Source organism: Silene latifolia, chromosome 1 (genome assembly GCF_048544455.1).
Source record: "Silene latifolia isolate original U9 population chromosome 1, ASM4854445v1, whole genome shotgun sequence".
Classification (NCBI taxonomy): Eukaryota; Viridiplantae; Streptophyta; class Magnoliopsida; order Caryophyllales; family Caryophyllaceae; genus Silene; species Silene latifolia.
The window spans coordinates 133,693,875-133,702,130 of record NC_133526.1 but is presented as its reverse complement, the minus strand read 5'-3'; the positions used below and the strand labels follow the sequence as shown (position 1 = coordinate 133,702,130).

The window sequence follows — 8,256 nt, the reverse complement described above, 5'->3', positions numbered from 1 at the left end:
ATCTTTAGTCCTTTGTTTTGCATATTCTTTGAGGTTTTGTTTCCTTGGTAGGAGAAGAGTGCAAACCTTGCATTTTCATGGCAAAATAGAGCTAAATTGATCGAATGTAATGACCAAGCATCAAAGAGAAGACAAGACTAGAAGGCCTTTGTACATAATGTAGTAGATGGGAAATGATGAAAAAGATCCTTGCATCCCCGAAAAAATCCCGGAGGATTGTTGGAAGAAGAAAAGAAGAAAAGGAAGCTGAGTCCCAGGACGCTCGTCCAAACCATCGCGACGCCCGTCCAGCAGCTTCCCAGGACGCTCGCCTAAGCCACCCAGCCGCTCGTCCAGCAGCTCCCCAATCCGCCCGTCCCGACCCTTGGACGCTCGGATTGTACTCCAGAGGGGCACGTCCTCTTCTTCCTTCCATTAAAGATGCACATATTTTTGGAAGACTAGCTAAAAGGAGACCCGCATCTTTTCTTGAGAGGAGCGATTCCTCAAGGACTTAATCGCCATTTAAGCCCTTAGTAACCCTAATTTGTGCACCTAATCCCCACTATAAATACCCCATTACTCTAATTAGATTATCATGTTCTTCTTATCAATCTTTAGTGTAGTTTATATTATTCTAATCTCTCTTTAATCTTGTAATCAACTTCTAATCAAATATTAATACAAATCTCATTTCCTTAATTTCTCTTTTGTTCATCCTTTATTTTGGGTAATTGAAGATTATTTGGGTTTATTGGGAGATTGACAACCTTCCATCAATCATCAAGTACTTCTTTTATTCTTTGCATTATTATTTTGGAATCATCATTAGGTATAACTCTCTTAATCCCTTTTTAATTATTGTTAATCATCTTCAGTTATTCATCATGTTTTGCTTTGTTAATATGATTGACAACCTTGTTAACATGTTAAACTTGATAATGAGTAAGTAGTTTCCTTAACTAGGGTTAATGGGTAATTAGGGGAAACCAACATGGGGGATGATTCATGCTTAATTTAATATATTTTCATAATTTATTTGCTTGCTTGTTGTGATCTCACCTTATGCACATGTTATGTTTGATGAAATGCGAGCCTATGAATCCTTGCATTTTTTACCCATCACCTACCTTTTCAATGAGACTTTTAAGACATAAACCAACTCGAGTCTCATTAGACCATGCATATAGTTGAGTAGGAAGAATTAAATCGACTTGTAGGTGTTGTACAATCTAATCGATTCGACTCCGGGACCCAAACCTTCCTAGGATTGTAAGATATAAACCAACTCGATCCTATCACAACAATAATTGCTTCCTTATAATTTGAGAATATGTTTGTATGATCAATTCCCATGAATCCCCTATGAACCCATGACACCCTAGTGCTTTTAATCAATTGTTTACATCTCATATTAGTCATCTTGCTTGTTTACTTTAATTGTTATTTAGTTTAGTGATCTTCTTATCTCAACCCAAATTGTGACACCCCTAGACACCACTACTTGCAATCGAAAATCCTACATCAATACCCGTCCCTTGGGATCCGACCTTTACTTGCCTCTTTACTAATAGTAGAGTTGTTTGTGAAGTTATAAATATTTTTTGGTCTAGGTGCTCCTAACGAAAAGTAACCGAATTCTAAGCTCAAAGCGACCCGGCCAAAAATGGCGCCGTTGCCGGGGACGGTGTTAACTTGATTTGATTTTCTTTGATTGTTATTAGTTGTGTCTTTCTTTGCCTTGGGGAAGTAAAGCTCCTCAAGGTTTGTTCTAATTATTTTCAAGTTGTTTGATATTTTGCATGTCTAGAAGATCACATGGTAACTTGTTACCCATTGATCACGAAATTGAAAGGACTTTGACAACCAATAGAAGACTTGCTAGAAATACTTTGAGAGGTATTGGTGATGTTGTAGATATTCAACCAAACACTATTGAGTTCATCAACCTTTTTGCAACAGAAGGTGAGGAGAACCCAACACAAAATCAATCACACAATCAACCCACAATGCCTAAATTTTCATCACATTCCCTACCAACCTAGGAGAACCTACCCAATGGTACTCCCACACCACAACACTTAACCGGAAATTTGATTGCAAAATCCGTATTTATCCAATTAGTCGAAAGAAGCCAATTTGGGGGGATGCCTAGTGAAGACCCTCATTCCCACATGGAAACTTTTTGTGACTATTGTGATGCAATTTCACAAACCGGAGTGACTCAAGACCAAATTCGATGGGTCTTATTTCCTTTTTCTCTAATTGGCACCGCAAAACAATGGTTGAAAAGCCTTGATAAGGCTACTCTTATTGGAATTGACTCTTGGAAGAAGTTGGCTCTAGCTTTCTACAAAAAATTCTACCCTCCGGAAAATACTAACATGCTAAGAGCTCAAATCACGGGTTTTAAGCAAAGGGATGAAGAATCTTTGTATGAAGCTTGGGAGCGATTCAAAGGAATTTGTCGCTCATGTTCTCATCATGGACTTAGCAAGTGGTTCTTGGTACAACAATTTTGGAATGTTCTTTATGAAGACTCAATAAACATTCTTAAGATGGGATCAAATGGTATGTTCACCGAAGTTGACGATAATCAAACTTGGAACAAGATTGAGAAAATGGTGGTCCATAATTCACAATATAGTAGACCTCGCAAGGCTACTAGAGGAGGAAAGCATGAAGTGGACTCTATTACTCAATTGGGTGCTCAACTTAGTGCTCATATTGATACCATCAACTTGAAATTCGAGAAGGCTATGGCTAAGCTTGAAGAAGCCTCAAAATCACCAAAGCGTCATGTTAATGCCATGGTGGCATCTTCATCAATCCCAAGTGGGATATGTGGGAATTGTGGAACTTTGGGACATGACCAAAGTGAATGTAGGGGAGCAAGTGAATGCTTTTCAAGCATACAAAAGTGGTACCCCTTATTCCAACCATTACAATGAAGACACCAAATTCCACCCAAATCTCTCATACAAAAGCCAAAATGTTCAAAACCCTCAACCAAAATACACCCCACCTCCCATGAGAAACCAAATTCAAAGACCCTTTTTCAACGAAAACCAAGGTTATCAAAATCAAACTCTATACAATCAACAAAACGACCAAGGTTTTGATGTTCAAAAAGCGGTCCTCCAAATGCAAAAGAATCAACAAGAATTTTTCACTAAAATGCAAAAAGATAGCCAAGCAAAAGACATCACCATCAACAACATCCTAGCCCACACAAAAATGTTGGAAACCCAATTGACCCAACTAGCATCTTCAAACTCTCAAAGACAAAAGGGGGAATTACCACCTCAAAGTAATCTCCCAAGACATGAAACGGTTAGTGCCATTCACTTGAGGAGTGGTATGAGATATGAAGGACCAAAGAAGCATGTTGAGGATGAAGTTCTGGAAGCTAGTGACAAGGAAAGAGTAGTGCATAACTCTAGGGAAGAAGAACCCACCAATCAAGAAGTTTCAAAGAAAAGTGAAGAAAAGGCCAAAGAGAAGGAGCCCATTGTGATTAGACTTCCATTCCTGAGTCGTCAAGCTAAGCCTAAGTTTGATGACCAACTTGGAAAATTCATGGAAATTGTGAAGAATTTAGAAGTCTCGATTCCTTTCACGGAATTGATCAATCACGCTCCGGCCTATGCAAAATACATGAAGGACAACCTTCCGAAGAAGAAATCAATCCGGAAGCTTGAGACTATTGCCTTCACTAAGGTGAGTAGTGCCATCCTTCAAGGGAGTTCACCTCCGAAACTCAAGGATCCGGGAAGCTTCTCCATTCCATGTACTATTGGTGAAACTACAATCAATAAAGCTTTATGTGACCTTGGGGCAAGTGTTAGTGTCATGACATATTAGGTTAGCAAAAGACTAGGAATGGGAGAACTCAAATGTACCAACATCACACTTCAAATGGCGGATAGATCAACAAAGACACCTTTAGGGGTATGGGAAGATGTTCCCGGTGAGAATTGGAAAATTCTTCATCCCGGTGGATTTTGTTATTGTTGACATGGAAGAAGACTCCAACATTCCTATTATCTTAGGAAGACCTTTCTTGCACACCACGGGAGCGGTGATCGATGTAAAGCATGGAGAACTCACCCTTGAAGTGAGAGATGAAACCATCACTTTCAATCTTGAAAAGACCATGAGAGCTCCCCGATTGCATGAGCCGTGCTTTATGGTTGATCACTATAGCCGGAAGGATGATAGGAAGAAGTTGGAATAGAAAAAGATAGTGGATGATGCTCCATCAAAAGAGCAAGGAAATAGCAACAATGAGAGCTTGAAAAGCTCACTCATGACAAGTGAAGAAGATGGCCTCATTGGCCAAGACAAGAAAGAAGGAGAGTTGTCTCTATCAACTCAAGAAATTTTTAATGATCAAGTAGATGAAGTTTGCGGTCTTTGGGATGATGAGTTCGAAGGGATATTCAATCCCTATATTGGTAATGCTATAAACTAAGACCATCACGGAGAACAATAAGTGCAAAAATCTATTGAGGACCTTTATCATGATAATGAGCAAGCTTCGACTACTTCTTCAAGGTGTTGAGTAACATCAACAACACCTTGAACATGCCCCCTTGACATCTCACATTGGATGAGAGTTTTGTGGAGTCCTCCCCAAACCACCATATGTAAATATTCTAACTCCCTAACTTGTATTTCAATTATTACCTGGCATTTATGTCATTTTTGGGTTTGTATTTTTGTGCCTTGATCAAGATATTCATCATCTTGAGAGAAGTGAGGGAGGGAGTTATGATTTTATTGATGTGTAGTGATTTACCTTAGTGTGGGGATAGCAATTGCCTAGGCTATTCATGCCTTTGTAGTGCCCCTACAATGAAGAACACGAGAATTGAAGAATGAAAATGACACGGGTTATGATGTACCCACGGATGGACCTGAATCCGTGTGGTCAAGGAGGAATCCGAGCGGCCAAACGGATAATCCGCTCGTCCTGAAGAACCCGAGCGTCCAAAGTCACCAGACGCTCATCTGGTAGAGCTGCAGAATACAAAAAATTGGTCTGTAAAAGAATCCGAGCGTCTCAGCTGAGAATCCGCTCGTCTTATTTTGGACGGCCGTCCTTCACAAAAGACGCTCGTCTTTTTAATGGCAAAAATCTGGGATTTTCTCTGTAAAGGAATTCGAGCGTCCACCCAGAAAGACGCTCGTCCCTACCCAGGAATCCGCTTGTCTTAGAAGCAAGACGCTCGTCCTGTGGCGTCTTTTCCTGAGCCAACCATTGAAGAAACCGCCCGTCCCGATGCCTGGTCCGCTCATCCTCTGCTGCACTTTCAAATATAACGGTTGTTTTAAACCCCTTTCTCCCATTCATTCTCATTTCTTCAACATACAAACACTACCCACTGCCCAAAAACCCCAAAAACCCCAAAAACCTCATCCTCTCCATCAACAAAATCAAATTTCCTTAACCAAATTCAACCAAATCAAATCCAAACTTCCTCACAACAAAAATTAATCACTCCTTTTGCAACAACAAGTGATTCAAACACAAAAATCTTCAACCTTTGAGTCGATTTTTAGGATACAAAGCAACATTCATCCTATATCGATTTGGGTATAACTAAAAATTGAAGATTTCAAACTCTCATTGGTGTAATCAAGCAAAGGAGAATGGCAAGAACTAAAGGAGGTAACAAGGCACCCCCAAAGAAGACACTTTCCAAAAGGCAACTAGCCTTCAAGCAAAACAATTGTCAAAAGCTTTGTTAGTCCATAAGGCAAGGTTGGAGGTTCAACAACAAGGTCCCCCTATGGAAGCTACAACATCAACAACTCCGGTCATTGAACAATTATCCAATTATCCGGAGGTAACTTTCACTTCCGACTCTCATAGGGAGAAATTCATTCTCTTTGCTAAGAAAACCATCATGCCTACTAAGTTTATTTGTAAAGATGCATTGTCAAAATTGGGTGTTCTTGAACAAACCAAAACCATCTTTGAGTCTATGGGATTGGGTAAATTGTTTACAATGAAAGAATTGACATACCCCTCCCTCACCTTGGAATTTTTAAGTCCTTTGAAAGTCACAAAGGTGGAGACTCGAACCAACATCGAGTTTCGTCTTGAAAATGTTGATAGACGCATAACTTATGGCAATTGGGTAAGATATTAGGCCTTAGTGATAATCCGAAATATACAAAGACTCCTATCAAGTATGATCCCGCTCCTCTTTGGATGGCAATTTCCGGAAAGAAATTCGTGCGCTTTCATGATTGTCGTGCTCTCTTAGTCCACCATCCGGGCATTAGATTATGGCATAAGGTCATTGGGAATAGTTTGATAGCTAGAAATGGCACAAATCATCTTACCAAACTCGATTGTATTCTTCTTGAGTCAGCCTTGAACATTGGGAGGGAATTTACCAAGCCATACAATGCTCTAAGACTTTTGGTTGAACGATGGCTTAATGTCGATTGTGGCAAAGAAGGCGCCGCCTTTATTTTCAATGGAGGACTAGTTACTCATTTGGCTAGGCATTTTAACCGGGATTTCAACAAAAACAACACTTATGTGCCGGTTAAAGGAGGCCATCTTGTTGACATGGACACCATGATTCACAAGTTCAAGTGGGTCAAGCACGGCACTCTTGACGACAAGTATGGGTGGTTAACCAATGAAGCTAGATCCTTCACCTTACCTTCCAAAATTTGACGATTGAATGTTCACCGACCGAACTACCTTCTCCCACTCTCCGAAGAGACCGAGTATATCATTCAACAACAAAGGGGCGAAATTACCGAGCCCTCCTCCTCCTCCATTATCACCCCACCTTACCCATTTGAATACCAAGAGTTCAAACCTAAGGATGTCGAAGTGGGAAATGATTACTTAACACTACTCATGAGGGAAATGCACAAGTAAGCTTACAATGATAGAGTGGATGCTTACAAGGCCCAATATCTGCCCCTCCTACATCTAGCTAGGCAAGGACTTCTTGATCTGTCTTGTCCTTTGCCTAGTTGGGCGGATAGGGAAGTATTCTTTCCTAGCATTCCTAGTGGTGGTAGACCGGGTGGAGAGGAGATGATTGTTGAAGAGGGTGGTGACCAAGAAGAGGTTCAAGAAGAAGAGGTTCAAGAAGAAGAAGCTCAAGAAGAGGAAGAGGAAAGCTAGGAAGAACAAGCAATTGAGAGTGAGAGTGGACATGATTCCACATCTATGGAGGTTGATGATGCCTCAAGAGATGATGATGATGATGATACAATGGGTGAGGATTAGCAAACTTTGGAGGCTCCTACATTCTTACACCTCCCTTATGGTTTGTCTACTTCTCTTGTTTTTATTTTATCTTGATCAATTATTTTGTGGAGTCCTAGCAACATTAGAGGACTAACACCTTGGCTTCCTTAAAGTGTTCTTTATCTTTGTTCCCAACTTGTAAAATCCAAAATGACAATCTTTAGTTTCATGCATTGCATTTCATGTGCATAAACTCCCCCGAAATTCATGACATTAGAAATAATGTCTATTTTGGTTTGGGGAAGTCCATGCATATGCATCGGGAGCTAATTTAAATTATGCTCTCCGCCATAACAAAAACACATGCATCATGTAGTGTAGCTTAGTATAGCATGCATTTAGTTTAGAAATCATGCATACTCATTGCATAATTTCATATCGTATTGGCCATTGAGGACAATGCCCATACTAGTGTGGGGATGGGAAATTCTAACTTGACTTTTATTCAAAATCCAAAACAAAAAATCAAAAATTTCAAAAAATCCAAAAAAATTGAAAAATTGAAAATCCAAAAACATCTTCATTCCTTTTTAGTATAGATTTTTATATATTGTGTTTGTTCATCCTTGTTCACATTGATTGACTACGCCACATCCGTGACATGAGGATATTGAAGACCGCATGGTATGATATTTCCAATCTCCTTTTTCCTCTTTATGTTAATGACTATGTGGCTTTATTTTGATTGAAGCGGTATAAACAATGTGAATTTGGGACTTGCATTTAAATTATTTGGCATATTAGTTGGAAGAAGCATATGCATTAGGATGTATATATGTTAGTTGCATCATGGCATATAGTTGCATTTAGGAAAACCTTTGGTGAAACCGTCTATTTGGGAAGCTTGACAAGTATATATAGGCCCTAGTAGATGCTTTTTCTTCTTAAGACTTTGCTTGTTAGAATACTTATAAAACACCCTAGGATGTGTCATGCTAGTATCCTTTGACCCTTGGATTAAGGCCTAGTCAAGAGTACCTTGTGGTGTGATA

The 8,256-nt window shown here is 39.7% G+C and overlaps 1 non-coding gene across 1 annotated transcript; it reads right to left on the bottom strand.

Moving 5' to 3' along the window:
- Positions 1-2,363: 2,363 nt before the first annotated feature.
- Positions 2,364-2,470, bottom strand: LOC141618639 (small nucleolar RNA R71). Its single transcript, XR_012531450.1, has one exon. It is a non-coding gene; the product is annotated as a small nucleolar RNA R71 (small nucleolar RNA).
- Positions 2,471-8,256: the final 5,786 nt, after the last annotated feature.